General features: G+C 39.3%; 1 long non-coding RNA gene and 1 other non-coding gene across 6 annotated transcripts in view; one reads left to right on the top strand and one right to left on the bottom strand.

Moving 5' to 3' along the window:
• LOC143650265 (uncharacterized) overlaps positions 1 to 17,459 on the bottom strand; it is a 154,549-nt gene extending 137,090 nt beyond the window's left edge. For 3 of the 5 annotated variants that reach the window (XR_013159475.1, XR_013159479.1, XR_013159478.1), the window contains exons 1-2: positions 16,619 to 17,459; positions 6,208 to 6,347 (exon numbers count right to left, since the gene is read on the bottom strand). This is a non-coding gene — a long non-coding RNA (uncharacterized LOC143650265). Of the gene's footprint in view, positions 1 to 6,207; positions 6,353 to 16,618 lie in introns of all 5 variants that reach the window. The other 2 variants (XR_013159476.1, XR_013159477.1) reach the window with 2 other exon arrangements.
• Positions 14,977 to 15,167, top strand: LOC143651128 (U2 spliceosomal RNA). Its single transcript, XR_013159865.1, has one exon. It is a non-coding gene; the product is annotated as a U2 spliceosomal RNA (small nuclear RNA).
• Positions 17,460 to 18,498: the final 1,039 nt, after the last annotated feature.

Here is an 18,498-nt window from a genome sequence, read left to right as displayed (position 1 = left end):
ATACAACTTTACAAAATGGATAAAGGGAAAGATTCTGGAAGAACTGTGAAAAGCTTAGTAGAAAAGTCCCAGATTGCTCTGAAGAGACTTTTGGTAGAAGTATGGATGTTAAGAGTACTTCCAATGAGGTTAGTAGACTGAAATCATGAATGTATAATTGCAAACTGGAAGAAAGACCACCCTTATTTTAATTGGCAAGAATTTTGCAAAACTGATCCCTGATTTCTGGTGGAAGGTAGAATGTGAAAGTGATGAGCTTAGATATATAGCTGAAGAGATTTCCAAATTAAATGTGCAAAGTATGACTGGGCTTCTCCTTGTAGCTTATACTAAAATGTGTGAGGAAAGGGATAAACTGAGACCTAAATTCTTGGGTACAAAGACACCAGAATTTGATGGTCTAGAAAATTTTGAGTTTCTAGAAAGTGAGTCCTCAGAGAATAGAGCCCCAATGAGAACTTAATTGAACATGGAACCAGCCATTTCAGTATGAGTCAGGATTGGAAATGCAGTTATCCAGGGATCCCAGTGTGCTGAATCTGAAATCAATAATTTATTTGCAAGATCTGTTTGAATGGAACCACTGTCAACCAGGAATAAAAGGAACAGAAAATGGACAGGTTGAAAGAAAAATTACTTCAAAGGAAGAACCATGGAAACTGAGGTCTGAAGCAAAGACACCTTGGGCCTGGAGAGTGGACCCACCCATTTACATGGAAAGGGTGAATGTATTACTAGGGTTCTCTAGAGAAACAGAACCAGCAGGAGATATTTATATAAAATATAAAATTTATAAAAGTGTCTCACGTAAACATGAGGACACAGAGTTCAAGGTCTATAGGGCAGGGCACAAGCTGGTAGCTCGGTGAGGGTCCTCAATGAACTCTCAAGAGAGGCTGACTGGCTGAAGCAGGAAGAGGGATTATCTCTTCTGAACAATCCTTAAAAGTCTTCCGGTGATGAGATTAAGCATCACTCATTGCAGAAGACACTCCCATTAGATGACAGCAAATGAAATGTCCCCATAGCAACAGACAGGCCAGCGTTTGCCCAACCAGACAACCGGGTACCACCACCTGGCCAAGATGGCACATGAACCTGACCATGACAGGTGAGTAGCACACTTTATACATTTAGGAATCCTTCTGCCCAGGCTTCAGATATGATAGAGCACATTCCCCAGGGACTGGGGAGAGTCTGGCTGCCACCCTGCTATTCTAGGGAGTTGAGCCTGTGCCCCAGAGACGGCACAGAATCAAGCTGTCACCCCAATGCTTGAGGAGGGTGGAGCCTAGAGTTCAGCTGTTGCCCTGATGTTTGAAGAGGATAGAGCCAAGGCAGTAAAGATTGGTAGAAGAAGTAATCCAGGAAGTATGGCAAGGTGTAGGATAGCAATGGCCCTGATTCTATACATAAAAAACATCATGATACGATCCCCAATGAGGAGGAGGTCTAATATACCTGGATAACTAGAGAGTAAAATGGAGAAAGCCAAAGATGTTTGGAGAGGTAGGCTAGGGCAGACTTTAGAAGATTGTGTCTGGACAGTAACAATTTCAATTACATAAGGTCATTTAGAGGATTAAATGAGAAATCTACTGTAAAGTATTATATATTTTTTAATATGTTTGTTGAAATATCTTCACACACATACAGCCTATCCAAAGTATACAATCAATGGCTTACAATATGATCACATAGTTGTATATTCATCCCATGATAATCTTTAAAACATCTGCATTACTCAAGAATAAGAAATGAAAAGAAAAAATAAAAAACTCATACATCCCATAATCTTTACCCCTCCCTCTCATTGACCACTGGTATTTCAATCCATTCAATTTTTTTATGCCTTAACCCCTCCTATTATTTATTTATTTTGTCTTTACTTTTTTACTCCTATGTCCATACCTTGGATAAAAGGAGCATGAGACACAAGGTTTTCACAATCACACAGTCACATTGTAAAAGTTGTATAGTTATATAATTGTCTTCAAGAATCAAGGCAACTGGGATACAGTCTAACAGTTTCAGGTACTTCCCTCTAGCCATTCCAATACACCATAAACTAAAAAGGGATAGCTATATAATACATATAAGAATAACCTCCAGGATAACCTCTCAACTCCGAAATCTCTCAGCCACTAAGACTCTATTTTGTCTTATTTCTCTTTTTCCTCTTGAGTCAAGAAGGCCTTCTCAATCTCATGATGTGAGGTCCCAGTTCACCCCAGGAGTCTTGTCCCACACTGCCAGGGAGATTTACACCCCTGGGAGTCATGTCCCACATAGGGCAAAGGTCAGTGAGCTTACCTGCCGAGTTGGCTTAGAGAGAGATGTCACATCTGAGCAACAATAGAGGTTCTCTGGGGGTGACCCTTAGACATAATCATAGTTCAGATTAGCTTCTCCTTTGCAGTAATAAATTTCCTAGGGATGAACCCAAAAATTGAGGGCTGAGTCTATTGAATTGTTTGTCCCCACGACTTGTGAGAAAATCAGGAATTCCCCAGATAGGGAAGCTTAATATTTCCACCTTTCTCTCCAAACCCTCAAAGGGACTTTGTAAATGCTTTTTTTATTCCCTGCTGAAATTACTCTCGGATGTATTGGGGATGTACTGGGACACACTCACCTGTACCAACAAGGTCTCACGCACTATTCAAGATTCCACGCAATTATGGTGTCTAACACACTGACCATACAAGTTAAATTAGATAATGCACTAACCAAAATAGAAATTTTACACCAAATTTCAGTTACAACTCCAGAACAGTTGTGACTGCAGTAAGAGCTTATAATCTAGGACCCTTTACAATAGGCCCCAACCTGATAACCCACGCTCTTGATTTCAATTCTCCAAGTTTGTATATTTCAGTTAGTCCATTTGAATGGGCATGATAATATTTGTCTTTTTGTTTCTGACATTTCATTCAACATACTGTCCTCAAGTTTCATTCACCTAGATGCAAGCCTCACAACTTCATTCCTTCTTGCAGCTGTTTAGTAGTCCATTGTATGTATCACCACAAGTCCACTTTCCACTCGTCAGTTGTTGCCCACCTAGGCCAACTCCATCTATCACCCACACTGCTCCATAAACACAAGTGTGCAAATGTCCATTCGTGTCCCCACACTCAGCTCCTCCAGGTATTTACCTAGCAACGGGGCTGCAGGATCCTATGGCAAGCCCACCCCAGCCTCCTGTGGAACCACCACACCACCCTCCAAGGGACTGCACCTCTCTCAGTTTCCCTACCAGCAGTGAATAGATACACCTCTTTCTCGCATTTTTCCTAGGACTTGTTTCTCTCTGTTCATTTTTAAACGGTTTCAGTTGCACATCATACAATCCATCCTAAGTAAAAAACCAATGGATCCTGGTATAATCACATAGCCATGCCTTTACTACCACAATCTATCTAAAGACATTTCCTTTTCTTCCACAAAGAATCCCATACCCCTCTCCCATATCCCCTGCTTGTTGACATTTAGTTTGGGCATAATGTCTTTGTTACATACAGTGGAAGCATCTTACAATGTTACTGTTGACTATAGACCCTAGCTTGCACTGATATTTTTTCTTGTATCCCATCCCATTTTCAATGTGCTGAAACTCATTTCAACAAATGAATGTTGACATTCATTTGTTCTCCCTCATAAAGCATTGTATAAAAATATAAACACTAGCCTAATAAGATCTTAGTGAGGAAAGTACCTATTCAAGCAAATCAGACTTACTTAAAGTAAATCAGCTTAATTCTAAACCAGATTAACCAATTATATTTTATAAAATATACCTTTACCATATTTTATAACCACTTTTAAAGGTTCACAAAATGTGTGATATCTGAAATAAAGCATTATCACACTCTACAAATGGACAAAAAGAAGAAGGATGGAAATCTAAACATTGTAAACATGCAGATTTTACTCAAAATAACTGACAAGTTTAAAGAAATCACAGTATGAATTTGCATTTTTATTATTCTCGTTATACTGCTTCTGATACTTCTGACACTCAATTCTAATAACAATGCAATCCCACTGAAGGAAAAATAAAATGTCTCTATCCTAACAGAAATAGAAAAAAAGCCTCAAATGCATCCAACTATTAGAACTTAAGTAAACGTGAAATTCCAGCTCTAATGGAGCCTGGATCCAATCAACCCACTGCAGCATCTTTCCCCTTTTAACAGGTTTGTTTATTCCATTTCCACCACGCGTATCATAAATAGGTCTCACACCACGCGTGACATCTTATTCCCCACCACCCAATGTCTACACAATACTGGGAAGTCACACTGGGTGGGGGAGCCTGAGGGGGTCAAATCCAGGACAGAGCCAGGGTGACACTGTGCAGATGCCGTCCAGGGAGGACACTGAGCTGAGTCCCTTCTCAGGTAAGCTGCTCACTGCTTTGAAGTGGAAGCTTAAAAATTGAAGATGGGAAGGATCAGGATTTCATAAATTCAGAGGGCACACAATTTCCCTGAACTTGAAAGGAATTTGTGTTAAGTTCTGCAGAACTTCACAGAGTACAGTGCATTTTTAGATACCTAGACTAAGGGTCCTTTGCTGTAAATTAATTGCAGAATTTGTATGTTAAAACCCACACCCACATCCACACCCTCTAATAACTGACTTTTATTATTGCTTTGCTACAAAATTTCATTCTGCACTACTCGATTTCTCATATCACAGCAGTGAATTTTAAACTCACTCATGTTGAAAGACATGAAGGTGTGTTATTTAGTAAATTGTTTGTTTAAAAATGACCCTAGAATCTCTTTTATTGCTCAGATGCGGTCTCACTCTCTCTAAGCCCAACTCTGCAAGTGAAATTATTGCCTTCCCCCCTACATGGGGCATGACATCCAGGAGTGAAAATCTCCCTGGTGGCATTGAAGATGACTACCCCATGGAATCAACAATGCCATCCTGATCAAATGGGGGAAACGAAGCTTAACAAATAAGGCATCAGTTGCTAAGATAGTATAAATAGAGTCGAGAGGCTATTCTGGAGGTTGCTCTTATGCAAGCTTCAGGTAGACATTGCTACCTGTCATGACCTGCCAACCACCAACCAGGACCATTCCAGCCAATCCTAAAGAACACCTGGGGCAATATAGAAGATTCCACAAAGGTTCCATGCAGTAGGGTAACTTTCCAGAAACCTACAACTTCCACATGGGTTCCTGGATCAGATAAGTCCTGAAACCTAGAGGGCCCAGCCTCTCCAGAACATCAGCTAGTTCCATCTACTTACCCCATATTATTGACAGCCCCTTCCAACATGAAAAAGTTAGAATGGACATAGCCCAAATATCCCTAAAGACTGGGAGAAAGATCAAAGATGATGGTGGAATTATACAGAGAAGGTAGGGTTTAGCAAACGAGTATGATTGCTGAGTCATTATATTGATATTTCTTTCAGTCTCCAATATCTTAGGGCAGCTAGAAGTAAAACCTAAAATTGTGGAATTGTAACCCATATCAAACTCTAAAATCTGTTCCATAACTTATTGTTACACTGTGCTTTGAAATTTATTGCTTTTTTGTATATATGTTATTTTTTCATAAAAAAGTCATTTGTGATGATAAAAAAAATATTTATTCTTCCTAGTCGCCAATGTTTTGAAGCAGCTAAAAGGAAAAACCTGAGATGATGGTATGGTAACCCGTGACAAACTTTGGGATCTGTCCCGTAACTACTTGTTGAAGAGTGCTTTGAAAATTATTGTTTTTTTTCTTTCTTTGCTTTGTATATATGATATATTATACAACTACAAAGTTAGAAAAAAATGATCCTAGAGTTTAGTTTTTCCCTGTGTGTGGACATTTTATATTCCCCAGTCAGAAATAAGCTATGAAGTTATGATAGGTCTAATATCTACATATTTTATTTAATAGATTAGACGCCGTGTTCACCATGTGCCCTTCCAGCCGAGAGAGGAACCATGACTGTGTTCGCCATGTACCTTTTTGGATGAAAGAAAGAGACCTTGAACTTCATCGGCCTTCTTGAACCAAGGTATCTTTCCCTGGATGGATGCCTTAGATTGGACAGTTCTATAGACTTGCTTTAACTGGGACACTTTCTCAGTCTTAGAACTATAAGCTAGCAAAGTATTAAATTCCCCTTTTTAAAAGCCATTCTGTTTCTGGTATATCGCATAACGGTAGCTAGCAAACCAGAACACTCACCTTCCCTGCTCTTCTGGTGAGCAACTGTGTCAACTTTCTCCTTGGATCTTGTTCAACAATTCTGGTTCTCAGCTAGGTCAAATTAAGCTCCATTTATGGTCAGTCTCGTATTGCTGAATGGTGGGGACTCTGGAGATCATCTGGTCTTGATCAAGGGACAGATAAGAAATTTGTATTTTTGTGGGTATTTTAAATTCCATTTTCTTGAGGGATATGACAGCTACTAACATTTGTGGATACCATCACTTGTCACCATGTTACAAGATTAGATTTACTTAGATTGTCTACTAATCTCCACCTTGGAGTTCACTGGTCATTTTCTCTATCACTTTAGCACTTATATTTTGCAGCTATAGATAAAACTCCCTTTCGTAGTACTTCTTGTTATGACAATGTATGTACATGTGTGCACAAGTGCACTCTTATGGGTTCCTCTCACTGCAAAAATGGGTCCTCTCAAAATTCCAGATAAACACTAAAGAGTATAATGGCACACATTTGTAATATAGTTTTAGACAAACAGTAAAAATTGAGCTATAATATTTCTGGATATACATTTGCCTGGTAATGTAACTAAAAAAAAAAAACAAGAAAATGATTATCATCAAATTCATTTAGCAAAAATAGCAAATGAGTACTCTTCAAAAATGTCAAGCTCCAACTCAGGAACTGTTACAGACTCAAGGAGACTAAGCAGAAATAATAACTGAAGGTAGTTTGGGAATCCTGGAAGGGATTCTGGAACAGATAAAGGCCCCCTGAAATGTTGATTTCCTGGTTCTGATCATTGTAATTATGGCTATGCAAAACGCCAATATTCGGGGAAAATGGATGAGTGATACATAGAAACTCTGTAATAATTTTACAACTTTTAGTATGTATATTTAAAATAGAAGTTACAAAACTCAGAGTAAAGAACAACTTTGTGGTGGGCAGTGTGATGAGTGAGACAAGCCATAAGAAGTTGGGGGAGTGCTGGCAATATTGAAATTTTACTCTAGGTGGCTGTTACACACCTGCTTTCACATATTTGCTTTGTGATGATCATTGAAACTTTAAGATTTTGCTTTGGTACTTCTATGTATTCTATCATCTTCTACAATACAAAAATAGATTAAAGACCATTTATAATATAATTGTCTCATAAAACCCTGCTGTTGCCTCCATCCTTAAGTTGTAATAGTTACTTAGCTTCCTAAAATCCCTGAAAACTATCCCTTGGCCACAAGGAACCCGCATAGTCACACTGAATGGGTTTATGCAAACGTCTTCTGGAGGGCCATGTGAGCCTTAGCTGGTAAAACAGGCTCTCAGCTCAACTCACAAACCCAGGATCCTGGAGCCCAAGAAGGCCAGGACATTCCCTACATCCTGGACCATCAGCTTCTCCGGATTCAAAATCATGAAACTTGAAGGTGGACATGCTTGCTTATGCAATGCTGTGCTTAAGTAAAACATTAATCCATGGAAAATTACCTTGGAATAAAAATGTTAGTGAAAAACACTAGTGGAGTTTAAATAAAATAGGTTTTATATTGCATAGAATAATACGCATTTAAATAATTATAAATAACATTTAAAAAGAAATTAAATATACTTGTTAGAATGGTAAACTGGAAATACAAGCACATTAAGCATTCAATGAAAATCTTACAAAAAAATAGCTGCAAATAATTGTGTCCAAATTATTCTTTCCCCTATAAAGTAGCATTGTGGTTAATGTGCCAGTTTGAAAGGATGTATGTACCCTAGAAAAGCCATGTTTTAATCCTAATTCCATTTTTTAAAAGCAGCCATTTCTTCTGATCCCTATTCAGTACTGTATGTTGGAAACTTTAATTAGATCATCTCCCTGGAGATGTGACTCAATCAAGAGTGGTTGTTAAATGATTAGATGGAGATGTGTCTCCACATATTCAGGTGGGTCTTGATTACCTTACTGGAATCCTTTAAAAGAGGAAACATTTTGGAGAAAGTGGGAGATTCTGAGTAGCAGAGAATGACATAGCCCCAAGAAGCAGAGAGTCTACCAGCCAGCGACCTTTGGAGATGAAGAAGGAAAATGCTTTCCAGGGAGCTTCATGAAACAGGAAGCCAGGAGAGAAAGTTAGCACATGATGCCGTGTTTGCCACATGCCTTTTGAGATGAGAGAGAAATGCTGACCATGTTCGCCATGTGCCTTTCCACTTGAGAGAAAAACTCTGAACTTCATCAGCCTTTCTGAACCAAGGTATCTTTTCCTGGATGCCTTAGATTGAACAATTCTATAGACTTGTTTTAATTGGGACATTTTTTCAGCCTTAGAAATGTAAACTTGCAACTTATTAAATTCCCCTTTTTAAAAGCATTCCGTTTCTGGTATATTGTATTCTGGCAGCTAACAAACTAGAACAGTTAACATTCTTTGTTTAGTTTAAATAATAAAAGGGCGAGCATTGCCTAAGAAAGCTTTTTAAGACAATAAACTTCTAAGATTTGATAATTTCAAAAATTTATCTGAAAAAAATAAGTAAGAAAACATTTTGGGCAAGTTATTTTTAGCAACAAACCAAGTAATTGTGTGTATGGGATTTTTATTTAATTCATTGTATTATTCTGATCGCTTCTGGAATGCCTGTAAAGTTAAAGTGAGATATGCCATCGAAAACACAGTACCTGGCAGAGAAGGCTGCTCCATATAGAGGCTATGAGAATTCTCATGAGGCTATGAGAATTAACACCCAAGAGCTCTCACCCAAAGCCAGCTGTGGACATAAGTGTTCCCACCAACTTTTCTCCCTATCTAATGAGGAAGATATTATGATGTCCCAAACTGTACAGAAACTCTGAGGATGGTAAATACTCCTGCCTCAAAGGACCCACTCTCATGTACTCTGACTCTCAACACTGTGCCCCTAACTGAGATGGAACTTGGGTGATTAACTACCATAGAATTAGGTACTAGGAAAAATCTCTACTTATATGATCATATTTAATGTGTACAAAAGGATGAAACTGAGGCACAAAGAAGTTAAGTAACTATACCCCTAGCGAGGGAGCTAGAGTTGAAACCCAGCTCATCTGCGCTGCTAAACACAGCACAACACTGCCACTGAAATAATGATGATGGCAACTAAATACCTGCTGTTCTACTTTGCTGGCTGCCAGAATGCAATATATCAGAAATGGATGGCTTTTAAAAAGGGGAATTCAATAAATTGCTAGTTTACAGTTCCAAGGCCGAGAAAATGTCCAATTAAAACAAGTCTACAGAAATCTCCAATCAAAGGTATCCAGGGAAAGATACCTTGCTTCAAGAAGGCCGATGAAGTTCAGAGTTTCTCTCCCAAGTGAGAAGGCACATGGCGAACACGGTCAGAGTTCCTCTCTCAGCTGGAAGGGCACATGGTAAACACGGTGTCATCTCCTAGCTTTCTCTCCTGGCTTCTGGTTTCATGAAGCTCCCCGGGAGGTGTTTTCCTTCTTCATTTCCAAAGGTCACTGGCTCATGGACTCTCTGCTTCATGGTGCTGCAGTATTCTCTGCTCTCTCCGAATCTCCATTCTCCAAAATGTTACCTTTTATAGGACTCCAGAAACTTATCAAGACCCACCCAAATGGGTGGAGACATGTCGTCACCCAATCCAGCTTAAAAACCACTCTTGATTTAATCACATCTCCAGGGAGATGATCTGATTACAGTTTCAAACATACAGTATTGAATAGGGATTTTTCTGCCTTTATGAAATGAGATTTAGATTAAAACATAGCTTTTCTAGGGGACATACATCCTTTCAAACCAGCACACCTGCTCAAGGCATTAAGTACTTAATGTCAAAAAGAAAAACAAAATAACGACCATACCTTCCAAGGTACCCACAATAAGACTGTCTTATTTCGTAGTTGGTTTACATGTTTGTCGTAGTTGGTTTACATGTTTGTCATCTTATTTCCCTATTAACACAAACTGTTTTAAGACTACATCAAGCAAGATAGAGCGTTTTTGTTAACTAGCCAAAAGGTAGCAGAAATATGAGATTAAGGTATTGCCCAGTGTCTCTTACCAAAGTCTAAATAGAATCTGATAATAACTTTGAGATTCCTATAGCTTTCTCCCTGCAAAGACACATTAGCAAGCCAAGGAATAAAGTGGAAAAATCAAAAGGCTCAGACAGAGTCGCAAATGGCTGTCAGTAAAGTATAGGGTATAAGATACTTAATGAATCATGAGAAATTCCTGATTTGAGTTGTAACTGGAGAATCTACAGTGAAATGAAGGACCGAGAGCTCCCTGTGCCGTAAGGAGTGACAAAAATGGGAAGTTACAGATTTGAAGCTATCTCTGTTTTAAGAAAAGTCTCCTCTTTCTTAACTTTTCATTACCACTAAGCAACAAAGGAAACAATGGCAGAAAACGTGTAGGTGACGTGTGCAAGAACACTAGCCCCAGAAATAACAAAGCCAAGAGTCAAACTTCTATTGGTTTAACTCCAAGCAGAACTTATTCATACACCTCTAAATGGCCTCTGAATTTGGAGGGCTGGTGTTGAAATAATAAAATCAATAAACTATGAAAAGGAAAGAAACAAATATAAAAACCAATCACCTTAAGAGCAGAACAATCACCTATAAGGCATACACAAAGGTAAATGACAGAGTATTTTAATGAAATCTATAGGAAAACAGAAGAATCTCACTGATTCTGTTTTTTGGGTAAGGACAGGGCATTTTCCCAGGGGAAATGGGAACTCAGCTTGTCAGCAGAGAAACCATCACAAAGGCCAGATTCGAGAAGGATGTTTCAGGCCTAGAGATGTCTTTAACGTCTGATCTTAGCAACATGAGGCCAAATCATGGCACATAACACAGAAAGTTCCAGAAGGCAAGAATATTGTTTGTATTGCCTTTAATGGCCCAAACAGTCCAATCATCTAAACAAACAACTCTTAAGCACACATTATAGGCTTGCAACTATAGACATTGGGCAAATATAAATGAATATGACATGTTTTTCTTTCATGTTATGATAAGGCTACAGTAGTAGGTGACAGTAGTTGTTGTCATCTTTATTTGTATTATTATTGACTTGATTAATGGTAGTCAATCTAATGAATGCTTACTAATTTCTAAGTATGCTTCATGGGTTATCTGACAAACATGCTTACATTAATTTCTTAAATTCAATCCCAAGAATGTCCTATGTCTGCACTAAAATTCTGAAATACCTGCCTAGTTCATTAACATTCAGGTTGAAGTCTCCCCTCTCTTCTCAAGCTTTAAATACCAAACCCCTCTATCCTCCTCATTCACAGATGCTCTCCTTGCTTTTACTTGCAATGAAAAATAGAAGCTGTCAGAAGAGAATCTACTGTTGCTATCTGTTCTAGTTCGCTAGCTGCCACAATGCAATATACCAGAAATGGTATGGCTTTTAAAAAGGGGAATTTAATAAGCTGCTAGTTTACAGTTCTAAGGCCAAGAAAATGTCCCAATTAAAACAAGTCTATACAAATGTCCAATCAAAGGCATCCAGGGAAAGACATTTTGATTAAAGAAGACCAATGAAGTTCACAGTTTCTCTCTCAAGTGGAAGGGCACATGGCAAACAGAGTCAGAGTTTCTCTCTCATCTGGAAAGGCACATGGTGAACACGGTCAGGGTTCCTCTCTCATCTGGAAGGACACATGGAGAGCAAGGCATCATCAGCCAGCTTTCTCTCCTGGCTTTCTGTTTCATGAAGCTCCCCGGGAGCATTTTCCTTCTTCATCTCCAAAGGTCACTGGCTGGTGGACTCCGCTTCACGTGGCTATGTCGTTCTGCTCTGCTCTCTCTCAGAGCTCTCATGCTCCAAAATGTTTCCTCTTTTATAGGACTTCAGAAACTAATCAAGACCCACCCAAATGGGTGGAGACACATTTCCCCCAATTCAGGTTAACAACCACACTTAATTGGTTTATATCTCCAGGGAGATGATCTAATTACAGATTCAAACATACAGTATTGAATAGGGATTATTCTGCCTTAACAAAATGGGATTTATATTAAAACATGGCTTTTCTAGGGGACACATCCTTTCAAACCAGCACACCATACACGCTCTGCTTTGGCTCCTGTTAATCTGTAAATATCTTGAGAAAAATACTTGATAAAAAGCCATGTTTTAATCCTGATCTAATAGATTATAGATTTGAATGAGGATTTTAATAAATCTATTAGATCAAGTTTAAAATATGGCTTTTCTGGGGTACACAATATTTTCAAACCAGCACAGCCATGTTTCATTTTCATTCATCTCAAGATATTTACTGATTTCTCTTGCACTTTCTTCTTAGACCCACTGATTTTCTTAATAACCTTCATTTCTTGTGAATTTCCAGTTCTCTGCCTGTTACTGATTTCCAACTTTATTCAATTATAATCAGAGACAGTGCTTAGTATAATTTCAAACTTTTAAAATTTATTAACAACTGTTTTGTGTCCCAGCATACGGTCTATCACAGAGAATGTTCTATGAACACTTAAGAAGAATGTATGTCATGAATAATATATATTATATAATATTATAATAATATGATTGATAAAAACGCCGTGCTTCTGAAGATCGTCATCCTCTACTCTTCTACAAAGGTTTCAATATTCCATCACTCTCAAGTCTCAGATCTCTGAATGCTTCTCCACTGCTCAATTCATCAACATATATTCTTTGTATTGAATTGTTCCCTTGGACATATTAGCATGTTTAATATCTTGAAGTGAAAAAAACTTCATTTAATATCCATACAGTAAGTGAGATAAACTTGTGGTAAAGCCCGTTTTCCAACTTTCAGCAGAGCACATGCTGGAGACATTTAAAAAGATAGAGAATAGGAGGTGGAGATGATACGGATGGCAATAAGCACTCTGCGTACACAGCAGATGCACATCTGGGTTTCACAGAGGAATGCATCTACACAAGCCGGTCTGAGAACTGCAGGAATCTCAGAAAGAATGGTTGATGTGGGCGCTACAGGAGGGGACATGCATGGTGATAAGGGTGAGCAGAAAGCCAACCTGTGAGGGCTCCTCACTTGACATCTGTGGGCCTTCACTAAGCTCCTCCAGAACACAACTCTGGGCTCTGGCTTGCTTAGCATCGCATGAGAAGGCATATGTAAACTGCTAGGGCCTGCATCTCCAAACACCTGGGTATCCTCTTGGCTCTGTCAACTCTAAAACAACTGTCCTCCAAGCATCTGCATCAATACTGCACTTTCTCCAAAATGTTTCCTCTTTTAAAGGGCTCTGGTAAGCTAATCCAGACCCATCTTGGATGGGTGGGGGTGGGGGGGGTCACATCTCCATCTAATCAAAAGGTCACACTCACAATGGGACATGCCACATCTCTGTGGAGATAATCTAATAAAAAGTTTCCACCCTACACTATTGAAGCAGGATTAAAAGAAACGGCTCTCCCAACAAGATTAGATCAGGATTAAAACATGGCTTTTCTGGGGTACATAATATTTTCAAACCAGCACAGTTGTGTTTTGTTTCCATTCATCTCAAGATATTTATTGATTTCTCTTGCACTTTCTTTTTAAACCCGTTGATTTTCTTAATAACCTCCATACATTTGTGAATTTTCCAGTTCTCTGCCTGTTACTGATTTCCAGCTTTATTCCATTATCATCAGAGACAGTGCTTAGTATAATTTCAATCTGTTAAAATTTATTGACAACTGTTTTGTGCCCTGGCATATGGTCTATCCCGGAGAATGTTCCATGAACACTTAAGAAGAATGTATATCATTAATAATGCTGCTATAAACATCGGTGTGCAAACATCACTTTGTGTTCTTGCCTTCATTTCCTAGTAATGGCATTGCTGGATCATATGGCAATTCTATACTTAGCTTCCTGAGGAACCACCCATCTGCCTTCCAAAGCCATAGCACCATTTTACATTCCCACCGATAGTGGATAAGTGTGCCTCTTTCTCCACATCCTCACCGGCACTTTTTGTTTTGTTTTTTTGATAATGGCCATTCCAGTGGGTGTGAGATGATATTTCATAGTAGGTTTTTTTTTTCTTTTTTTTTTTTAACTTTTCTTTTCTTTTTTTATTTTTTAATACATGGGCAGGCACCAGGAATCGAACCCAGGTCTCTGGCATGGCAAGCAAGAGCTCTGCCACTGAGCCACTGTGGGCCAACCCCCACAGAAGTTTTGATTTGCATTTCCCTAACAGCCAGGGAAGTTGAGCATCTTTTCATATGCCTTTTAGCCATTTGCAGTTCCTCGTCTGAAAAGTGTCTGTCTGTTCATGTCTTGTGCCCATTTTTTAACCTGGTTGTTTGCCTTTTTGTTTTGAGTTCTAGAATCTCTTTATATATTCTGATATTAAACCTTTATCTAATGTGCGGTTTCCAAATATTGTCTCCCTTTGCATAGGCTGCTTTCTTACTGTCCTGACAAAGTTCTTTGATGCACACAGTATTTAATTTTGAGGAGACCCCATCTATTTATTTTTTCATTGCTTGGGCTTTGTGCCTAAAATCTAGGAAACCATCTCCTATCATAAGATTTATAAGGTATTTCCCTATGTTTTCTTCTAAAAGTCTTACGGTATTAGCTCTAATGGTAAGACCTTTCATCCATTTTGATCCATTAATTTTTGTATAGGCAGTGAGAGACGGATTCTCTTTCATTCTTTTGCATATGGACATCCAGTTCTCCGAACACCATTCATTGAAGAGGTTGCTCTGTCCTAGCTGGGTTGGTTTGACCACCTTATCAAAAGGGGTTAGTGCTATCGCTTCTCGGCCTTTTGGCTGAGATCAAGTGTAGTATCTGTTCTTATCAGTTTGATATCTGATACGTCCTCTATCCAAGGACAATATATTGGATGGATTTTTGGAGTTGGGAGATGGAATGGGAGCTTGCTCCATCCACTCCACGCATCGACCTGGTATTGCAGTGCTTCCAGGAACGGTGCACCAAGAAAAAAAAAATAAAAAAAATAAAAATAAATAAAAGGGGTTAGTGCTTAATTGGTACAGTTTCTGTTTGGGGTGACAGGAAAGTTTTGGTCATCGATGACAGTGATGGTAGCACAGGATTGTGAATGCAATTAACACCAATGAATTATAGATTTGAATGATGATAAATGGATTAATTTTGAATTGTAGATATGTTGTTAGAATAATTTAAAAAAAACTCATAGGACTATGCAACACAGTAAACCCTATAAACCACAGATTATAGTCAATAGTTATAATAACATTGTTTCATCAGTTGTAACAAAGGCACCACACTAATGCAAGTTGTCAGTAGAAGGGAAAACTAGGTAATGGGGGGAGGTATATGGGACCTCTATATTTTCTGCATGATTTTTCTGTAAACTTACAACTTCACTAATAACCTTTTTTTTCCACATGGGCAGGCACCGTGAATCAAACCCGGGTCTCCAGCATGGCAGGCAAGAACTCTGCCTGCTGAACCACCATGGCCCGCCCACTAATAAATTTTTAAAATACAAAAATAAAGCTAAAAAAACAGGCAATTATTTCATATACACAACACCAAAAGCAAAAGCTATAAAAGAACATATGATTAGTTGGTCTTCATCAAACTGAAAATTTGGGGCTTGATAGGACACCATCAACAGAATTAAGATAAAACCAAAAGAATAGAAAATACTTGCAAGTCATATTCCTGGATTCCTTTATCAAGAATATATAAAGTACTCCTACCATTCAATGATAAAGGACATAAACCTATCAGAAATTATTAAACAACTAGAGCAGACTTTTCTTCAGAGATGATATACGGCCAATTTACAGATAAAAAGATATGCAGCATTATGTGTCATTAGGAAGATGAAAATTAAAACAATAAGATATCAATTCACAGCCCCTAGGATGGCTACAAAGAAAGATAAGTGTTGGCAAGGATGTGGAGAAATGTCATTCCTCATACATAGCTAATGGGAATGCAAAATGGTGCAGCCATGTTGGAACACTTTCACAGTTTCTCAAATAATTAAACAACGACTTATCATATGACACAGTAATTCCCTTCCTAGGTACCTACCCTAGAAAAATTAAAACACATCCACACAAACACCTGTACATGATTGCCCATGGCAGCATTATTCATAACAGCCAAGAAGTAGAAACAGCCCAAATGTCCATTAACTAACGGGTGGAGAAACAAAATGTGGTGTATCTACACAATGGAGTACTACTTGGCAAAAAAAATGGATAAAATTCTGACAATTTGCCAATTGGTCAGAATTCTTATTAATTATAGGGTTGTGTTACTTTTTGCCCATTCTGTCATTTCTCCATTTATAGTATATCTGATAAATTATGCCATGTGCACATTTTGCAGGTTTACTGACATATAAATAACACATAATACATGGCACATAAAGTAGATAATGAGGACTTACATGCATGAAAACACTACCGCCATCAAGTTATGAACTTCTTCCTCAAGATGTCCACGTGACCATCTGCAATCCAGCCCTCTTTCCACTCTCCATCTTCCACAACGAGTGATCTGCCTTCTCCCACTATAGTTTACCGCACATTTCCCAGGTTCTAAATGGAATCCAGAAGAATACCTGGCTTCTCTCCCTTGCATCACTATTTTCAGATTCTCCCATGTGGTGGTGGTTGCCATGGTCTTCTTGCTCACTGACGAGTAATTCCACTGTACGGGCATACCACCATATTTGATCCACCTACAGGTGGGTATTGGGGTCCTACAAACAGGCTGTGATGAGCATTCACTGCAGTCCAGAAGCCATGATGACTCTTGTTTTCACTTCCCAGCTGCCAGAATGGGTGGGTGGCTGAGAAAGGTACTACCTCACGGTGTCACAGGCTGCAAGCCGCTTCCTCCCGCTGTCTTCTGAGCATCCCTGGCCTGTCCACACCCGAACATGCACGCAGCAGCATCTTCCCCGGTGGCGTCCACCTGTCGTGTCCAGATCCCTCAGCTTAGGAGGAATCCGCCCTGCGGGCAGAGAGGCCTCTCATCGGTTTGGGAGCCTCACCAATAACGATCTCAACGTCCACGCCCACAGGACGCCTTCCATGGGGCACGACTCAATCCCCAACAAAAATGGAGTTATCCTTGACCTCTGTCCTTTTCCTTCACTTCCATGGCTATGAAACAAAGCGTTCTTAATTTAATTTAATTTCAATTTAAAGCGCATTAGGGTCCCCTGCCGGCTTTGCTAGCACCGTTTTTCCTGGCCCAGGAGGCCCCGCTGTCACGTGCCTACCTAGGGGCATGCGCACTACCCCATGTCCCCCGCGCACGGGAAGAACTGCGCCCGCGCATGCGCCCGACCCACGTCGGCGCCTAGGGCGTGGCTGTGTCCTTAGTGACAGGTCGCAGCCGAGAGGCCGCAAGAATGAGTAGCGGGAGCCTGAGAATTATGGAAATTAATCATGAAATAGAATGTTTGAGAAAAATATTATATGCTTGTGGAAGATGAAGTGTTCTTAAATAAAAAGGCAAAATTGTGTAAGGTCGAAAAAAAGAAGAGCAAAAGGAATACATCTCTACATTCCTTTCAGATAGTCAAATCATGGCGTTCCTTATTAAAAGAGGAGACAGCTCGCCCACTCTCATCAGGCTCGTCCACACCCCTGGTTCAGGCTCATACACAAGCCAGCGCAGGCTGCATTTGGCCAGAGGGACCGTAGTCCCTCCAGTAGTGTCTAATAAGCCCACCTCAGGCCACCAGATTCCCTGCCGAGGCTGGACTTTTGACAATTGATTGGCTATAGATTATGGTCCAAGTTCCGTAGTTAGACGTAGAGAAGGGACGAATTGCAAATGATTTCGTCCGTTATAAAAACAAGTGATTGCTATCCTACAGAGAATTTTACCCCCAAAGATTTTGCAGTTTTTTTTTGCCTTCTGGACCTTTAGCCAGCTTTATATCTGATTTAGTGATTTTATTTCAGTGTTCTTTCTTTCCCTGATGGACATCATTCTTCTATGCTACTCAGAACCAGCTTTACCTCCAGCTGGTTCCCTCGTTAACCAGTTCAATGCATCTAAAGCAGTGTTCATTATATATTTGAGTTACGCGTTTAAGCTTTTTTTTTTTAATGTAATTGTATTTGAGAAGGTCTACCTGAAGCAATGGAAGTTTCAAAGAAATACACGAACTACATCTACAAAGAACAATAAAGCAAAGGAATGGCAACGTGATTTTCAAACAGAGTTAAGGTACATAAATCAGAAAAGGAACATCATATATATTCCCAGCTTAAGATTTAAACAAAAGTATAATTCTGTGGGAAATTAGTA

Source organism: Tamandua tetradactyla, chromosome 11 (assembly GCF_023851605.1).
Source record: "Tamandua tetradactyla isolate mTamTet1 chromosome 11, mTamTet1.pri, whole genome shotgun sequence".
NCBI lineage: Eukaryota > Metazoa > Chordata > Mammalia > Pilosa > Myrmecophagidae > Tamandua > Tamandua tetradactyla.
This window is presented reverse-complemented; position numbering and strand designations above follow the sequence as displayed.